The sequence below is a fragment of the Phoca vitulina genome, unplaced genomic scaffold (assembly GCF_004348235.1).
Source record: "Phoca vitulina isolate PV1807 unplaced genomic scaffold, GSC_HSeal_1.0 scaffold2, whole genome shotgun sequence".
NCBI classification, from domain to species: domain Eukaryota; kingdom Metazoa; phylum Chordata; class Mammalia; order Carnivora; family Phocidae; genus Phoca; species Phoca vitulina.
The window spans coordinates 90,250,220-90,269,042 of record NW_022589705.1 but is presented as its reverse complement, the minus strand read 5'-3'; the positions used below and the strand labels follow the sequence as shown (position 1 = coordinate 90,269,042).

Here is an 18,823-nt window from a genome sequence, read left to right as displayed (position 1 = left end):
AATTTTTAAATAAAACATATGTATACATGAACAGGTAAGTTTGCTCTGCCCAGGCACCAGGTGTGGTCTCAGCAAGCTCTGCCAGCTTCTCACCGGGGCGTGATCTGCACAGCTCCCAGTTTAGCAGAGCTCGGGCAGTACGGAATTGAGTGCAGTCCCCCAGACACACCAGCTTTCTGCACGCATCCCTAGCTTGGCAAACACCATTCCCTCTCCTGCAGTGACCCTCAGCCTCCGTTTGCCAGGCTTGGGAGCTCAGAGCCTTCCTCCTATAGACCTCTTCTGCTTTCCCATCCCCTCTGTACCCCATACTCGCCCCATTGGGAGTGTATGCTTTTAAATGCTTCCACAGACATTTATTGAGCACCTTCTATTTGCCAGAGCCCCGTCTTAGTGCCTAAGGAAACAAAATGATCAGAATCCCCATCTGTGCTAATTGGGGGGGGGTGCAGGTCGGGGGAGCTAGACAGGAAGCAAGTAAATGCAAAACATACATGATGTCAGGTGGGAAAGAGCTTTAGGAAAAAAGTACGGGAGGAGAATAATCAGTGCGAGGAGGTCTGGGAACATGGCAGTTTTAGAGACGAGACAAGAAAGACCCGAAGGAGGCAGCGGCGTGAATGGTACGTGCAAAGGCTCTGTGGCACATTAAAGAAATACTTCTTTTACTGCTAAGACATTCTCTGCTTGCCCATTGATCTGTTTCCTCTGTTTCTGTGTCTCCCACACCCAGCCCAGTAGTACATCTTGGGACAAATGGGAAGGATTACTAAGAGCATCAGGAAACTGGAGCTCATTCCTAGGGAGGGTTCTGTCTGGGGGAAACTGCTGGCCAAGACTCACAGGCTGAGTAGGAAGTAAGATTGACCTCTGAATCCAGGAAAAGGGCTGAAATCACACCCTTGGTCCTTCTGGGTAAGTCCCAAGCCCTTCGGGCTGCCTCTACCCGGATCCCCCCGAGTCAGCCCCACAGAGGGGATTCAGTGAGGGAGAGAATTGGTTGAAAGGTTCAGAAGGCTATGATTTGAGTCCAGCCCAGTCTCTGAGTCATTTGTGAGCCGAGTGACTTTCACTTTCTGAGCCTTGGTTTCCACATGTTTGAAGTGGGGCTCTAGGCTCTCCCCGCCCACCTCACAGGGCGCTTCCAGGAAGGACTAGGGTAGTTTTTGTAGAACACAGCGTTTCACAGCGGAGCTTCGGTGTGGTTATTATTGCTGCCGCTGTGATTTTTTGTATACTTCTGTCACCTGTTTCCATCCGAGTGCCAAGGCTCCTATTAACCGGTCGTGCTTGGCTGGATTAACTTTCCATGGCAGGGCATTTCCAGCACTCTGGGAGAAATCTCCAGAAATTGAGCTTCATGCTTCCTGTGCAGGAGGGCACTCACCGGCTCCCATGGAACTCTGGGGCATTTGTCACTGTCAGGAAAGCCGGTCTCCCAGGGAAAGTCTTGGCACATGCCCCTCGCTTAGAGGGAAGTGAGAGTGGCAGTCTTAAAAGCTGCTGGTGAATCTGAAGGGACAGTGGGGCAGTCGATTGGTGGGGCGAAGACCCGCCCCCCCACCCCCACCCCCACCAGATTCCTGCTCCTTAGCTCTCCCGGCTCTTGCTGAATTGTTTCCTTGGATCTTGAGAAATAAGCCTCAGAAGGCTGGTCCTTTTCTAGGATGAGACCTTGGCTGTATGACTTAAGCTGTCCATCAGTTTTCTCACCTGTAAAATGGGAGTGATGATAATTAATCATGATAATGCTGGCACCTTCTTTGTAGGGTCACTATAATGGTTAATAATATGGTAAGTACTTAGACTAGTGCTGACACGCACTATCTATCTAAAATAAATATTCATTTTTTAGGTTTATATGAATCAGGCAAGCCATAATGGCTGGGGAGGGGGTAACATTTCCTTGTTCCAGTTCTACGTTCTGCTTTTCAGCTCCGAAAAGTCAGATTTCTCGTGACAGACTCATGTGAATCAAACTCACAAGAAACTGATGTATAGCTCCAGTGACCTGGGGCTTCCGTCTCTCTACGGAGCAGCTGGTAGGCAGACAAACCATTAGTGTGGACAGGTCTGGGTCCTGAGCAGGGCTGAGGGCACATTGCCAGGTCTGCCCCACTGACCCATCTGTATTTTAGGGGTTTCCTTCTGACCTCTCCCCTTCTGGGAGGCACAGTTCCCTCTTCACTGTAGCTCAGATTCATCCCCTTATGTGTCTCCACTGCTGCTACCCTACTCCAGGTCACTGTCCTCTGCTGCCTGCCCTCCCCACCTACTTGCCCCCAAATCGCTCTCCGTGAGGCAGCAAAATGATCGGAAAGCAGGTCACTCTTGCTTCCACCCCTTGTCCCTGATGTAGTGCCGTAGTGAGCCCCTCAGAAGAGACGTCCACCCGAACCCGTGGATGTGACCTTATTTGGAAAAAGGATCTTTGCAGATGTAGTTAAAGTAAAGATCTCAAGATCATCCTTGACAAGTGTCTTTGTCAGAGAAGGGAAAGAACATAGAGGGGACAAGGCCAGGGGAGGACGGAGAGTGGAACAATGTGTCCACAAGCCCAGGAATGCCAAGGCTTGCTGGCAACACCAGAAGCTGAGAGGCAGGGAAGGTTTCTTCCCTAAGAACCTGCAGAGGGAACACAGCCCTGCTGCACCTCAATTCCAAGCTTTTGGCCTCCAGACCTTCGAGAGAATACGTTTCTGTTGTTTTAGGCCACCCGGTTTGTGGTACTTTGTTACCCTTCAGAGAAAACCCGGACTCCTGCCTGGGCCCGCATGACCTGGCCCCTGGCTCACTTCGACTTCACCTCCCAGCCCTCTCACCACGGCAGCCCTTTGCTGCCTCAGGACCTTTGCACCTGCCGTTCCTCCTGCCAGCACATTCTTCCCCACTCTTGGCCTGCGTGGCTTCTCAGTCCTTCAGAAGGGCCAGCCTCCAAGACCACACCACCCACAGCTCGGCTCCCCAGGGATTCCTGGCTGTTTTCTGCACAGCCTGACCTCAGCGTGTGTTTAAATAATCCATTTGTCCTGTATCTCCCTTGCTCCAGCACAGTCTCCATCAGAACAAAGACCGATTATCTGTCTGGCTGACCCAGGCTCCCAGCAGCTGGCCCAGTGCCCAGCACACAGTCAGCCCACAGGAAATTTTTGCTGACAGAATATAAGGCTTTCTATTAATAAGGCCATAGTAAAGTCCTGCTCATCTTGTTCTTGACCTATGGGATGATACGTTGTTTTAAAGCAATATTTGCAGTGTGATCTCATTAGTTTTGTGTGATTGAATTAAACTCTTTGTATGCTGGGGGAGACCCCCGTGTCACCCCAATAAACCATTTGCATGAGCCTACCTCTGAGATGTGATCATTAGAACTGAAACCAGCTGCTCCTAAGAATAGTGAGTTCTCCATCCACGGAGGCATGCAAATTTTCACATTTACTAACCCATCTGATCTTCACAGTTTCCAAGGACCCTGTGGTGTCTTTAGGGTCCTCCCCTCTGACCCCCCTGCTTCTTGGGTGAGCCCGCTAACTCTTCTCCCTTTTCTGGGCAACCTGTTGAGCTTTTTTTCAATAAAACAAAAAGTCCACCTGAGAAGCCTACATGCTTCTGTCTGCTCGCACATATAATTTTACAGCACGAGAGTTTATCAGTCCTGAATGTATATTTAGTGACAGGCTTGGCTAATCTTTCATCTAATTACACTCATTAACATTTAAATGTATAATCATTAATATATCTGGGCATGGCGGTCTAAATATTTTATAGAGGTCTTAATTACAGTAGACTTCCAGTCTTGCCATAAAACTCGTGTGCCCCGCCAACAAAGGGGTGGTGTCAGGTAGCCTGGGGCCCTGGCCAGGCTGGTGGCAAGAACCTGTCATTGCAGGGACTTGCCAGACTGGGGCTGCAGGGTCCCAGTTTCCAGCTGCACCGCGGAAGCTGGGGCTGACGGTTAGAGAGGACGAAATTTGTTCTCGTGATTTCTCACTGCTGCACCTCTATCCACTGTAGTCACGTTCCTCCTAGAAGAGGGAGAATTCAGAGACACTATAACAAAGCTTAAAAAAAAAAAAAACAGAATTATGGCTGCCAAGGCTTTAGGGAGTCGATAAAACAGCACCCCTTGCTTCCTCTGCTAACTTAGGAAGCAGTTGCAGAGGGGCTCCCAAGAGGCAGGTCAGTGAAGATCAGAATGCGTTTCGTGGCTGCGAAAGCTGATCTGAGAATGTGGCTCAGATCCGTGGCCACATGGCTGGTTAACACTTTATGCCCGAAAGAGACAGATGTGTACCCCCAGACTGCTCAGGTGGGCACCTGCAGGCCCTCAGCCATTCTCCCTCATGGTAACAGCTGTCTTTGTCCCTTTGAAGCTCCCTGTGGATTATAAAGCTCATCTTCAGACACATCTCAGCCTATAAGGTTGGCAGGTTTTTATTACACCCATTCCACGGAGAACACTGAGTCTCTGAGAGGTTCCGTGGTTTCCCAGAGGTATATAGCTGGTGGGAGGCAGAGAAAGATCCAAATCTTTGATGTCCTGCTGTGAGCCCCACCTGGACTATGAGTCCTGTTTTCCCAGCAGCTGTCCTGGGTCTATGGGGTGACCCAGTAGGCCCCCCAGGGAGGACCGAGGCCTGAGGTTTGCAGGAGAGGGAAGGTGTCCTGAGATGGGGCACCAGGCTCCACTCCTCCCACAGCCAAGGTCAGCATCCACCCTGGCCATGCTGCACGCACCAGGCGCTGCCCACCTGGACACACTTAAAGGCAGGGCCTCAGAGCCAGAGCACCTGGGCCAAGTCCTGCCTCCACCGCTTACCAGCTGGTCATCAGCCAAACCAATCTGCCTCAGTTTCCTGACTTGTCAGCTGTGGATCGCTGGTGGTAACTAGCTCACAGGATTGCTATAAGAGAAAATGTAGTGAGAACTTACAAGGCAGAACAATACCTGATCCCTAGAAAAACACCCAGTGAGCATTAACCACTGTTATCATTGTGATCATAATAGCATCATCACCGTGGGGCTGACGAGCCCCACGTGGACCTTCCTCACTCGAGCACGGTCTGGGCACCTTCGTAGAAGTCTCCGCCTGAATCCTCACCCCGGTGCCACATGGAAGGCGCCGCCTTTGCCTCTGCAGGAAGGAGCTGGACTTTGAATCCGAGACCACCCCACGTCATGTTCCTTCCCCAGCCCCAGGGGTGCTGCAGGACTCACAGTGAGGTGGCTGCCCCCCTTGCCAGCACCCGGACCTGCCCGTCTCATGTGGTGCCTCCTGCTGGCATGGGGGCCGCCTGCCCCCCAGGGAATCAGAGCTGATATTTACGGAGAGCTCCCCCCACACTGGACACCGTTCTGAGCGTGATGCATGTGGAAAACCAGCCTGAGGAGGTACATGCTGTTTCTAAAGCTTTTTCTTAAAGTGTCACATACATGGAGAAAAGTGCAAGTTTACAGCTCGTCGAAGTGTCCCAGACTGAACACACATGTATGACACCAGCACCAGATCCAGAAGTAGTCCATCCGTAGCTTCTGGAAATCTCTCCCGTGGCCCCTTCCTGTCGGTATCCCTCCACGGACAGCCTATCCCTGACTTCTCACCACGTAGATTCACTTTGCCTTCTTTGTGTGCCGTAAAGGGAGTCATGTGGCGTATAGGCCCCTGCGTCTGCCTTCCCTGGCTTGTCATCCGTGTCGGTCATCGTGTTGTGTGTGGTGGTTGTCATTCCCTGGTTCTCATTAGGGTGAGCCGTCCACTGCGCAGAGGGACCCTGCTGGGTGTGGCCCTTCTGCTGAAGATTAGTCACATGGTTTCCAGTCTGGAGCTTTAACAGAGGGTGCCGTTGTGAATTTTCTAGTGCAGGTCCTTGGTGAACCCGGATGCGTGCTTGTCGGACGTGCGCTTTGGGAGGGGCTGTTTTTAACTCTTCTTGTACAGATGTGAAAAACCAGGATGATAGGACTTGCTCTGGGCCACACCTCTAGTGAGTGGCAAAACCGGGTTTAATCCCAGGCAGCCTGGCTCCAGGATCTGCATTCTGGAGAGGTCTACGGCCCCTCTCCTGAACGTGCCTAGGAAGAGGCTGACCATGGCTACCAGTTTCCCACCTGCATTTAACCTGGAACAGCCCTGTCGCATCTCTGTTGGAGAGAAGCCAAGTGAGACCAGTTCCCAAACCACTAGGCTCTCAGGGCAGCCTCTTGACAGTTCCAGAGGCCTTGATGGACCATCTTGAGAGTATGACACGAAAGCCCAGGGAGGGTGTATGAGTCCCCAAGGCCACACAGCACCCTAGCGGCCATTCTCTGCCACGCACCTCCTCCTCCTCTCCCGGCCATAGTCTTGCCTGAGAATGACCTCACACACCAACATGAGCCATTAAAAATAGTCCTCGTGTGGGCGTGAGGCCCATGGCCCATGCTGCATTTCCAGAAATCTACCCCCCCCCCCCCCGGGTCTAGGGAATGTCAGTGTTCCAGGCCCATCCTTGCCACTATTTTTAGTGGTGATTCGGAGGAAGGAGGACATTTCCTGGACTCGCCTTGGGAGGCTGGAAAACAAACACCACCCCCTCCCTGCCTCAGCCCTCCCATTTCCCTCGGCAGGAAGTGGAGGGGCTGGCTCCCTGGGCCCCACCATCCTCTGGGCTTCCAGGTGAGCTCTGAGCAAAAGAAGGACAGATTTCTCATGCCTAGAGGCCCACTCCTCGAGAGAGATCAGCAGAGACCCAGATGGAGCAGCCAGAGACATGAGAAGAAACCAGAGCTGAGGGACAGGTGGCAGTGATAACAGGTCCCCACCCCCACCTAGAACCCCCCCCTCCCTCCACAGCACCTGATTACACTCTTCCTGCAGGTGTCTCATGCCCTCCTGGGGGCTGGCCTCGCCCTTCCTATCTAAGGTTTTCCCATCGAGAGCCCCTGCCGTCTAAGCCTGAGACAGAGACTCATGAGACGGATAAAGGCCAGGCACTCCTCTTCCCATCACCACCCACCCCCAGGCACCAAGACAGCATTCCAGCCAGTGGTCTTGCAGGCTCCACTCCAGCTCCCTGACAGGGTGCCCGTTCCCTCCCGAGACCACCCCGTCGGTGCTGTCGGCCAAGCAATCAGAGGTGCACCTGGAGCTTCTGCTCTCCTCTACTGGTCACTGCAGTAGAATGAGGTAAAAACTATTATCCCCACTTTCTACGTGAGGGGAAAGGCACAGAGAGGTTAAGGAACTTACCCAAAGTCACACAGCTAGTGAATAGTGGAGCTGGGCTTCAAAGCCAGGTTTCTGCCCACAGATCCTGGTCCCTGCAGACCTGGTCCCTGGTCTCACCCTGTGGAGCTGCAGGTGGGCCCACATCTGTCCTGTGTTGCATCTTCTGTAGACAGCTGCTCACATCAGTGGTCCAGCAGCCACATGAGGCCCACAGCTGTGGTTGGGTATTATGATTAATTGCCAATATTGAAAAATAAAGAGATACTGAAGGCATAAAAATTATGACAGTGTAGAGTTTGGAATTCTCCAGAAAAGTTGGAAGGTGTGGCGATGTTGGGCCCCATTCAGTCCTGGGATGGCTGCCTCCCGCTAGCCAGGTACGCATTCTAGGTTCTCACCCATGCTTACTCTCTTAGCGATGGGTCCTAGCAGGGCCCTGTGCGCGGCTGCGTGCTCCACCCTGGGAATGGTGGTCCTGTCTTGAGCCCCGAAGCTAGAGAATCCAGGAAGGGGGCAGCTTGAGATCTTTGGTGCCTTCCTCACCCTATTCAAACCCCCAAGTCACATATCCCCCCACTTTCTTCATCTGTTTGGGCCATGCCTTATCCTGGCTACGGGAAATATGGTCAGGTGGGGCCCAGGCCCTGCCTTCAAGAGACTTCCGGAAGGCTGGGCAGCCCTGAGCTGGTGGTCCGGTGCAGGTTCCCGAAGGGCTGAGCGGAGGTAGCGGTGCACCAGGCATCCATAGCACAGAGGTGTGGGCTGTGGGCTTTGGAAACCCAGGAAGAAGCTTCATCGAGTTCTGACAAGGAGAGAAGGCTGGGAAGCCCTCACAGAGAGGCGGGCGTGCTTAAGTGACTGTTCTCCTCAACACACACAGAGCACGTAGTGTTAGATGGTGGGGAGCTCCAAGGAGAACGGACAGAGAAGGGGGTGAGGAGGGGGTCCAGGGACAGCTTCGCTGAGAGAGTGACATTTGAGGAAGGACCTGGGAGGGGGTGGGTCACGTGGGCAGGAGGACGTTCCAGGCAGATTCTGAGGAAGGAGCGTATCTGCATGAACCAGGAGGAGCAAGGAGCCAGGTGGCAGCAGTGGGATGTGGGTGGGAGGAAGTCAGAGAGGTATGGGGGCGGGGATGACGAACACAGGGCTCTGATAGACCATTCCAGGGATTCTGTGCTCACCCTTGAGATGGGAGCCATGGGAGAGGAGCAGGGCAGTCACGATCTGATTTGCATCTGAAGGGGACCACTCCCTGCTGAGCTGGCAGAGAGCGAAGGGTTGTGGGACCAGTCAGGAGGCACGGGATGGTGGCGACATGGACCGGGGTGGTGACTGAGGAGTGGCAAGAAGTGGCCAGATTCTGGTCATGTGTTGAAGATAGAGCTGACATGACTTGTTGAGGAATTGGGTGTGGGGTATGAGAGAAGTGGAGTTAAGGAAGAGGTGCACCTGGAGTTTGGGGCCAGAGGAACTAGAAGGATAAGGTCACCATGAATTGGGTTTAAGGAGACCGGGTGGAGCAGGGTGTGGGGGGCTGGTTGGGTCTCCCTCTCGGATATGCTGAGTTGGAGGTGCTGTTAGACTACCGGCGGAGGTGTGGGGAGGCTCTGGGCTCTGAGCAGGGTGCGGGGCCGAGGGCCAGGCTGGAGACGGCCAGCTGGGATGCACAGCACAGGGCTGGAGCTAAAGCTGGGAGGCTGGACGGGCCCCCAGGAAACAGTGCAAAAGAAGGACAGATTTCTCATGCCTAGAGGCCCACTCCTTGGAGAGATCAGCAGAGACCCAGACGGAGCAGCCAGAGACGTGAGAAGAAACCAGGAGAAGGGGGCTGGGAGGGCACCCAAAGGCATTACCTCTGCCGATAGAACACAACAGATGGGGCTGTGGGGTTCACAGCACAGAGGTTACAGTGACCTTGAGAAGAGCAAGTGGGGGACAAGTCCGGCTGGTCCCAGGGAGGGTGGGAGGAGAGAAATGAGGCACGAGGTTGCACAACCCTTTTAAGAGTTTTTGCCCCAAAAGGAAAAAGATGGAATGAGAGCTGGAGAGCAACATGGGGTCAGTGGCAGGTTTTCCATGAAAGATGGCAGACAGAATTGCATGTTTGCGTGACGCTGGGAAAAATCCAGTGGAAGGCACGGGCCAGGTGCAGGGAATGTGGATAGTCAGAGCAGGCTCTTGTCATAAAAGCGTAGCCTCAGTTTCCCACACCTCCTGGCCTATCCAAACCTGGCGGCCTCAACAGGCCACCCAGCGTTGGGGACAGGACGCCAAGCAGGAGAGTTGGTGGCCTCCCTGAGGCGAAGGGAAGGCGCAGTTGTGGCCGGGCTAAAATCGGGGGAACCCCGTGGGAGAAGCAGGTCCCCTCGCTCCTGGACGGTGGGTCTTGCCTGTGCTGGAAGCACGGTGTCTGGGACCCGTCCCCAGCTCTGATACTCCTGGTACCCTGGGCCAGCCGAAGCTGTGGTCCGCTTGAGTCTCCTTGTACCCCGCCTGGGGTGTGGCTGGAGCAACGTGAAGTGGCTGTGGGCACAGAGCACAGGGCCCAAGGCAGATTGGCAAGAGCCGTAGCCGTTTTGCAATCAGCTCCGAGAGCACCGCGGCTCAGCGGGCCTGTCAGGAGGCACGAGGGAAATTACCTGTCCTGTCAAACCCAGGGAGGGCAAGGGGAGGCATGCAAAGGAGAGCAGAATTCTCTCTGCCCCCAGGATGCAGGAAATATTGGACGCTGCTCGGTAATGGCCATGGAGCAGGTCCCCACGGTCCCCTGGCACGTCCACCTTTTTGTCACTCAAGAGTCAGTCGGTCGGTATTCACTGAGCACTTACTATGTGGCAGGCCCCGTTCTAATGCTGGGGACACAATGGTGAACAAGGCAGGCCAGGTCCCTGCCCCCAAGGATCTTCTGTTGCTAGTCAGGGCTGGACATAAATACCTGTAAGTAGACCCGGGAACCCTTCATTTATCTTGGACCAAACTGAGGGAATATTGTGCTCTCTCACCTTCGAGCGTGCAAATAGGAGTCTGTTTGCCGTTGTTGCAGATGTGAACAGACTGGTTTCCCACCAGTTGAGAGAACCGCTTCTCTCTTTTGGTTAAACGGAGTTGACCTTGATTCCATGGAGTGCATTGGTCTTGGCACAGCACTGACCCGGACAAGGCTCGCCCAGCCATTCTCAAACATGCCGGTTCTGATCAATCCCATCCGAGGCAGAGCAAATCTGCCTTTCCCTCCTGTGCCATGGCAGACATCTCTAATCAACCCAGGTTCCTGCAGAGCATGGTTGATTAGTCATGTCTGCATGGTCATAGGATTGGAAACTGAGACTCTGTATTCGGATGTATCCAGATACTCACTTGTCCTACTCCATGCAGGAGGCTGCAAAGGTCATGGTGCCAAACTCTTTCTAGGCTCCACTTGGAGAGAGAAGCTGTGGTGATTCGGGAAAGATCGTGGGCCTGAATATCAAAGTCCTGGAGTCCAGTGCTAATGCTACCGCTCACTGGCTGAGTTGGCCAATCAATCCGCTTCACCTGGTGGTGAGAAGAAAATGGAAGTTTCTGTTCATGAGAAACAGAGCCGCCCCAGGTCAGAGCCCAGGTCACATAGCCAAGGGCATGTCTGACCAGGCCTGGCTCAGCAGGTGCAGTTTGGTCAGACGCACACTTACCCAAGTGCCACCTGACAGTACAAGAGCCTGCTTCTCCTCTGTACCTGTTCTGAACTCACCTTGCTCAGCTCTCAAACAGGAAGAACCAACATAAACCTGGCTGTGCCTGTCCCGAGCCATAAGTCTGTGGGCCCTTTACCTCCTTCCCTGCCTGGCCCTTCCTTCTCCCTGCCCTAGGCCCCTTCTCCAGACCCTTTACCCGGAATTCATCCTGTTGGTCAAGTCAACCAGTGTTTTCTGAGGCCTCCTGGGGCCTGGGAGCCACGGGGAGCTGGAAGACAGGAGGAGATGCTAACATTGAATGAGCACCTGCTGTGTTCAGGTGCTGGGTCATGTCACATAGAGCCCTCAGCTTAACAGCGAAGAGAACACCCAGAGAAGTTACGTGCAGGCCTGGACTGGAATCCAGGGCTCTGCTCTATGAGAATCTGAAGCTGTGTCTTTCTTTTTTTTCTATTCTTTTTTCTTTTTTTTCTTTTCTTTTTTCTTTTTTTTATTTTGGAGAGAGAGTGCAGGGTAGGCAGGCAGGCAGAGGGAGAGAGAGAAAATCCTAAGGGGCACCTGGGTGGCTCAGTCATTAAGCGTCTGCCTTCGGCTCAGGTCATGATCCCAGGGTCCTGGGATCGAGCCCCGCATCAGGCTCCCTGCTCAGCGGGAAGCCTGCTTCTCCCTCTCCCACTCCCCCTGCTTGTGTTCCCTCTCTCGCTGTGTCTCTGTCAAATAAATAAATAAAATCTTAAAAAAAAAGAAAATCCCAAGCAGGCTCCATGCCCAGCACAGAGCCCGATGTGGAGCTCAATCTCACAACTCGGAGATCATGGCCTGAGCCCAAATCAAGAGTCAGACACTTAACCAACTGCACCACCCAGGCGCCCCCTGAAGCTGTGTCTTTCTGGGATTCTCTTCTCTGCATAGGCTCATGGTCCACACCTGACAGTTCACCCCGGATACAGCAGACCGTCGTTCCGTATCGGGCAGGAGTGAGCGCATTTCCAGTCTTCATTCTAGAAATGAAGAAACTGGGGTTTAATTAAAGTCTGATAGGCAGACTCCAAAGCTGAGCTTTTCACACAGCCATGTTGGCCTAAGAATCAGGAGACCTGGGCCGCTCGCTCTGTGATACTGGGTATCCTCTTTCCCTCTCTGGGCCTCCTCTTCCCCTCTGTAAAGGGAAGTTGAGCTGAAAGAGCTCTTTGTTTTTCTTTTTTGAAATTTTTAATTATTTTTTTAATCTGTGTGTAGTTGACGTCACTTTAGTTTCAGGTGTGCAAAATAGTGATTCAACAACTCACCTTATGCTGTGCTTGCCACATAGCTCCCATCTGCCACCACACGACACTGTTACCATACCAGGGACTATCTTCCCTAGGCTGTAGCTTTTATTCCCGCGTCCTGTTTGGAAGAGCATTTTGGTGGGTGTTTCTTCAGAGTGGTTTGCTAGGCCCTTCTGGCTCCTGTCTGCCCACCCTCTCCTTTCCTAGAGGCCCTGCATGCAGAAGGCTCAGTGAGCGGGGTATGTTGCATGAAAGAAAGAGGGCCCCCTGCTGGCGGCGGCTGGGATCGTCCTACGTGGGCGGAGGTTGGCCTGACCCTGCCCACCACCACCCCTCCCCTCCTCAGAGCCCCGTTTGTCCGGAGGGGTTCACCAGACTGGACATTTTCATAAGGTCTCCTGGTTTGGGGCCATCCAGAACCAGGCCTGCAGTCTCCTGAGGTCAGACTAATGGGAAGTCTGACCGTGTGGAATGAGACCATGTCTTGGGCGGGCTGAGGATCCTACAAGCCTCGGGGGGGTGGCTGGGGGAGGATTCCTTAAGAGCTGCCGACTTGCACGCACGCACACACACTCACACGCACCCTCCTTCCAGCAACCACTGAGCAGTCATGGGGTGCACGCAAGAACGTCGGGCTGCTTTAATGGAAACCTCCCAAGGCCCCCTTGGGACTGTTAGCTGCAGAAACAGCGCCGGGTAGCAGGAGTAACTGGTGTGGATTTTTGGATCATCCGGTGGTTTTGTGGATCCATGCAGGTTCTGCTGTTAACAGCGACGTGCTTTCACAATAGGGTGGGGAAGGAGTGTGAGGGGTTCAAGGTCAGATGTCAGGGATGCAAGTCCAGGGTCCGATCCTTGAGCCGTGAGGGTCTTGGTGAGGAAGTTAACCATTTGAACCTCGATTTCCTCCTCCATAAGGCAGGTTCCCCTCCCCCCACCCAACACACACACACACACACACACACACACACCCGCACAAGGTCCCGAGGAACAGAGGAGGCGAACAGCACTTTAGGAGGTTGGTTGGGGATGGGTGAATTTGGAGGCTGCAGAGCAAGAGTGGGAGGGAGGCTGGCTCGGTGCTGGGGCCAGATGGGCACTGCCACTCACTACCTGACCAGGTTCCTCAATCTCTCTGGGTGCCTCCCTCCTCATTCTATAACATGGAATGGCTTCATACAGTGGTTGTGACAGTTGAGTGACAAAAACGCATAAGGGCCTTAGAGCAGTGTCCGGCACACGGGAATCGTTTTAACATCTAGGAAATTGAGGCTTGGGGGAGGCTAGTGACTTGCTCAAGGGCTCAGAGCCAGGGACAGAACCCAGATCCTCGGACTCCACACTGATGCCCATCCTGCCCCACTGTGTGGCATTGGTCAAGGCCGTGGACATATCTGTGGGGGGTCAGTGGTTGAGGTGATGATGTCTCCTAGACCCTCCAAAGCCAGAGGAAGCTCACAAAGTCCAGCACCCTCATGCTGGGGGCATGGGCTGAGGCTCAGAGAGAGGAAGGCTGGGAGCCTGGTCCCTCACTCCCCTGCAAGGTTCTCTGCACGCACTGCCTTGGTGGGTGGGTTAGCAGAAATCCCCTCCTGCTCAAACGTGCCCTATAAAATCCCTTACCCTCTAGGCGCACGGCCCCCAGAGGCTCAAAAGCCAAGAATTAACCTGTCTGGTTCCCTCGCACATGGGCTGAGGCCTCCCTTCGTCGGGGCGTTGCAGCTGAGGGTCTGCTCTACCCACGGCGAGAGTGAAGGGGAACTGCAGAGACCCTTTTGCTGTCTGGTCCTGTCCTCCCAGATGCGCATTTGCAACCTAAACTGGGGCTGATGCTGCACCCCCCCCCCCGCCCCTGCCCCACGTCTGTGAGGGGCTGCAGCACTCTAGGCCAGGAAAGGAAGAAGGGGTCTGCTTTGGAAAGGGCCACTGCAAAAGCTTGAGAAGAGTGACCTCCCCAGAGAAGCTCCATCTTTGTGGGGCACAGTGGGGCCCCTGGTCACACCCCCCGTGTCTCACGTATGCGTGCGGCCTCCTGTGGGTTAGAAAAATCAGTCCCTCCCTGCACGCCCTCCTTCCCCCCCCCTCCCCGAGTCCCCACATTCCCAGGAGCTGAGGTGATCCCACAGGGCCTGCTGGGCATGACATCACCCGTCACCATGGCAGTGGTCCCGGTGGCCTGGCTGCTGGAATGGGACACGCCTGGGTGAAGCTGGATGACTGAGAAGGTGAACGGAGCTGGGAGCTTTGGGCCAAGTCAGGAGGCTGGTGAGAGAGAGGGAGGTTCATGCCTCGCAGACCTCGTCTTGCATTAGCAGCATTTGGAGAACGTGAGGATAGGGTTTTGAAGGAGAGCTAAAAGCAGACGTGTGGCAAAGGGAAGGAGGCACCCTACTGCATATTTTTCATAGCTGCATAAATTAGTAGTTTAAATTAATTCTTGGAGACCTGTCGGGCTGATCTCCTTGTTAGAGTTATAATTCCAGTGCCTCCCTTCAGGGAGCCCCCTGTCTGATGACCCAGCATCTGGAGACTTGGGGGTAGTCAGGCTTGATTGGGACACACACTCACACTTTCCCACCTCAAGCCAGTGCAGGGGCCCCCAGGTGCCTGCTCCCAGGTCCTGCTTCTCCGTGGAGTTTTCTTGATGGGTTATGGACGTGTGTACTTCTGAAAAGCTGTGGCAGATCTCACAGCAGCTTCTTTGTTTACATTGTGGTTCCAAAAGTATCTTATCTTTGTTTTTAAGGGATCTTCACTTGGCATTCATTCCTAGAGAGTCAGCTTTCATGTTTTTTTCAGTCCTCAGCCTGGCGGGGTCCAGCCCAGAATCTGTAGAGCAGAGATTCCCAAGGAAAGCTTGTGTGAAGGAACCATGGAGCAGAGCCTTTCGTGATGGGGGTGATAGCACTTCTCACAGCCCGCCTTGATGTTTCTGTTAGGAATGTGTTGGGGTGCACAAAATGGGAAATCTCACAAACAGCGGGGTTTATTTTTCTCCTGTTATAAGAAATCCTGGCCCAAATGGTGCCATCATGGGTCCAGCTCTTTCTGTCTTTCTGCTCCCATTCTCAGTTTGTGTCTTCATTCTTGTGTTCACAAAATGGCTGCCATGCCTCGGGATGTCACATCTGTGTTCCTAGCAGGAAGACAAGGGAAGGGCAAAAGGGAAGAGTTACTGCCAGCGTACTATACTATGACCTTTTATTATAAAGAAAACAGGGGAGAGGTGCCTGGGTGGCTGTCGGTTAAGGTCCGACTCTTGATTTCTCTCGGTTCAGGTCATGGTCACAGGGTCGTGAGATCAAGCCCCGCATTGGGTTCCACGCTGGACATGGAGCCTACTTGGGATTCTCTCTCTCCCTCTGCCCCTCCCCCTCACTCTCCCACCCCCACCCCTCGAGCAGTCTCTCTCAAAAAAAAAAAAGGGGGGGGGGCGCCTGGGTGGCTCAGGTCATGATCTCCAGGTTCTGGGATCAAGCCCCAATTCGGGCTCCTTGCTCGACGGGGAGCCTGCCTCTCCCCCTGCGTGTGCTCGCTCTGTCTCTGTTTCTTTCAAATGAATAAATAAAATCTTTTTTAAAAATTTAAAAAAAAAGACAACGGGGGATTTCCCATAGACCCCTGTGTACATCTTAGTGGCCAAAATTAGACACATGCCCCCTGTAGCTGCAGGGGAGCTTGGGATGTTGAGTGTTTTAGCTGGGCACAAACAAAATTGGGGTTCTCTTGGTAAGGAGCAGGGTGGATGGAGTCTAGTGTAATCCACGTGTGTAGGGGTTTGTCTTCTCCATCACATTGCCGACCACCCAAGAGGTAGGGACCATGTCTCGTTCATCCTGTCCCCCCGACAGCAGCAGGCATGGAGACTGGCACATAGAAGGGGCTTAGTCAGCAGTTCCGGGGGGCTCTCTGTTTCTTCTTAGGGAGGAGCTACTAATCTGAAGGCAGAAGACCACCCCTTGCTCTCAGGAGCCCCCAGTCAGATGGGGGAGGTGTAGCCCCTGCCCCACCACTGAGACCGCCGACACACACAGACACACGCACACCCACCCCTCCGCTGAAGGATAGAACAGGGGTCCATGCAGCTGCACGCGCAGATGGCGCAGGAGGGACCAGTGAGGGATCCGTGGCAAGAGGCTGCCACGTCGCCCCTCTCCAAGGCCATGTGGCAAAAGTGAAGAGAGGCCTGGCAGTGCTGTGGAGGAAAGGGGGGGCATTCCTTCCCGGATCCTCCAGTTGCCAAGAGCAAAGTCTAGAATTTTGTGTTTGTCCAGACAAGGCTAATGAAGGAGGCAAATCAGAGCCCAAGGGGGATTAATTTCCAACCAGAAGGCAGAGGCATGGCTTTCCCTGCCAGCTGAAGGGCAGAGGCATGCTCCCCAGGAGGATCCATGACGCCTGCTCAGCAGCAGCTGCTCCCCTGGGGTAGAGGGTCCCACTGGGAGCCACAGTGATGACTTTGCTCAGGTCAGCTGCCCCCCGCCCCTGCCCCCTGGCCCCTAGGAACCCCCCCGCCCCCGCACAACAGTCTGAAACCCGTCTGAGTCAGGTGCCAGGTCAAACCCAGTTCTGCCATTTATTGGCCGTGTGGCCTCAGTTTCCTCCCCTATAAAATGGGATGATCAAAATACCCACCCACCCACCTCTGTCACCCGAGTGCGGCTAGGATCCAGGATCTAATGACAATGCACATGGAAACTGCCGAGTTCGCAGTGACAGTCGGCGCCTGGGCTCTCCTGTGAGATTCCTTCTGACCCACTTACGTCTTTAGATGTTGGGTTTTCTGAAAGTGAAGCTCACCGGGAACACAGTCACACCATGTTAGGGTACAGGGCCCAAAACTGGCCCAGCCCTGCCTGCCTCCCGCCTGTCCCCAGGGTCATCCCCTGCCTGACAGGAGGACAACACGTGAGCTCTGTCTCCGTGCCCTCCACTGTCCCTGTCCCGTGGAGTCGCAGCCCCGCGGCCTGCAGTTCCGGCCCAGCTGAGCTTACCTACTGCTCCTCCGTGCTGCCGTGAGGAGGACATGGGACGTGTCCAGCTGCCGGAGGGGCACGTTGAAAGCTGGAATGTAAAGGGCTGCCCAAGACCCAGGGTCCCCACTGCATGGGTCTCCCCATGGTCCCAGCTGACCTACCTCCACCCTGTTCTACCCAGGTTGCAAGGAGGGGGGGAGGCAAAAGGCAGGAGGATGAAGGAGGTCCCCTTGGGGCCAGAAGGACATCAGCTTCTGTCAGACACCAGGCCGGGAGCCCAGGGTCCTCGGTCCTTAGGTCACGCCTGGCGGCTCCGAGTCTCCTCTTGGCAGCCTGAGTTTGCAGGGTAGGATGTCCAGGACTAGATGGGGTGACACAGCCATCGCCCGTCCCGTATCACTGCCCTCAGCTCGCCATGGGGCCAGGACCCCATTTGGACATTCACTGTAAGGGCAGCATAATGTAGGGGCTTTGGGGTCAGACACGGCTGTGTGACTTCGGGAAAATGACCTAACTACTCTGTGCCTTCTCACACTAAAGGCTTCCTCAGTGTTCTCTCCAGGGAGGGAACAGAGTTCAGGGGCCTCTGGGAAAGGGCAGCGAAGCCCACCCTGCAGCCAGAGCCTGCCCTGAGCTCAGCAGCTCCATTTGCCAAAGAGCCAGTGGAGAGAGGGCACAAGGAGAGAGAGTCTGCAGGGAGCCAGACAGCTGCTTGGGACTCGTGGCCCTTTGTGTGTGTGTGTGTGTGTGTGTGTGTGTGTGTGTGTGTGCACGTGCATGTGTGACAGAGTGAGAGAACACTTTATTAAGATATAATTCACATATCATACAATTTACCCATTTACAATGTACAATTCAGTGGGTTTTAGTAAATTCACAGATCATTACATCCACCACCACAGTCAGTATTAGGACATTTTCATCACGTCAGAAGGAAACCCCATGCCCTCCAGCCACCACCCCTCCATCCACACGTCCCCGCCAGCTACCACCCCCAGCCCTCGGCCACCACGAGTCTACTTCCTGTCTCCACAGACTTCCCTACTGTGGACGATTCATAAAGTCTGAGGAATCACACCATATGTGACTGGCTCCTTTCTTGTAGCATGACGTCATCCATGGTATAGCATAAAGCAGTACTTCTTTTTATTGCCAAATAACGTTCCCTCGTATGGATATACCACGTTGTGTTTTTAATTCATTCATCAGTTGATGGACATTTGGGCGGTTTTTCACCTTTTGGCTTCTGTGACCCATGTTGCTGTACACGTTTGTGTCTGTGTGTTTGTGTGGACGTATGTTTTCATTTCCGTTGGGTGTGTGCCTGGGGGGGGGATTGCTGGATCACAAGGTAACTTGATATTGAATCACTTGGGGAACTCTCAGGCTCTCTTCCAACATGGTGGCACCATTCCATCCATCCCCAGCATGTGACGTGTCCCCATTTCCCCACATCTGTGCCAACACTTGAGTCTATCTTATTTATTTTGGCCGTTCTAGTGAGTGTGAAGTGGTATCTCATTGGGGTTTTGATTTGCATTTCCCCTGTTGACGAATGATGTCAAGCTCCTTTTTGTGTACTCATTGACCATTTCTTGGAGAAATGTCTATTCAGATGGTTTGCCTATTTTTTACTTGGGTTGTCTTTTTATTATTGGGTTGTAAGAGCTCTGTGTATATTCTACATGTCA

General features: G+C 53.8%; 1 protein-coding gene across 7 annotated transcripts in view; it reads left to right on the top strand.

Annotated features, from left to right (window-relative positions):
• The window catches only part of KAZN (kazrin, periplakin interacting protein), a 1,052,477-nt gene that overhangs the window by 970,421 nt on the left and 63,233 nt on the right, over window positions 1-18,823 (top strand). The window lies entirely within an intron of this gene.